The 699-nt window shown below is 36.2% G+C and overlaps 1 pseudogene; it reads left to right on the top strand.

Moving 5' to 3' along the window:
- LOC105308650 overlaps window positions 1-699 on the top strand; it is an 18,532-nt pseudogene that overhangs the window by 16,593 nt on the left and 1,240 nt on the right.

Raw genomic sequence — 699 nt, 5'->3', positions numbered from 1 at the left:
ATTTCACTCAGCATAATAACCTCTAGGTCCATCCACGTCATTGAGAATGGTGGGATTTCATTTTTTTTAATCGCTGAGTGATATTTCATTGTACATATGAACCATTCATTCGTGAATGGGCATTTAGGTCGCTTCCATATCTTGGCTATTGTAAATTGTGCTGTAGGGCCAAAGATTTAATTTAATTATAATTTAGTCAGAGTGTCCATGACCTTTCATGGATTTTTGAGGGCAATGGGCACAATTGCAAAAGAGAATTTAGACAAAGCAATAGTCCCCAAAGATAAGGGTGAGACATAGATGTCCTTTATTTTTATATTTGAGGTCCTCCCTAAGATATAGAGGGTACCTAGTTAAAATTTAGTGGGATCCTTATATATTATTGTAATTTGAGACACGGTATTGGTAGAGGACATGAGATTTTGCCGATTGCTGCATCAGATGATATTAAAGTTGATTCAGAACCTATGTTGAAGAGATACAAAAGCCAATTGGTGCCCATTTGTTTTTCTTCTTCTATAAATTTAGTATGCTCTAGGGTTCTAACTGGGTCTAACTTATACATCTGTTTCATTTTTATTTTTCCTTCCTTCCTTCCTTCCTTCCTTCCTTCCTTCCTTCCTTCCTTCCTTCCTTCCTTCCTTCCTCCCTTTCTTTCTTTCTTTCTTTCTTTCTTGTTCTTTCTTTCCTCCCTTATTT

Source organism: Pteropus vampyrus, unplaced genomic scaffold (genome assembly GCF_000151845.1).
Source record: "Pteropus vampyrus isolate Shadow unplaced genomic scaffold, Pvam_2.0 Scaffold606, whole genome shotgun sequence".
In the NCBI taxonomy this organism is placed as follows: domain Eukaryota; kingdom Metazoa; phylum Chordata; class Mammalia; order Chiroptera; family Pteropodidae; genus Pteropus; species Pteropus vampyrus.
This window is presented reverse-complemented; position numbering and strand designations above follow the sequence as displayed.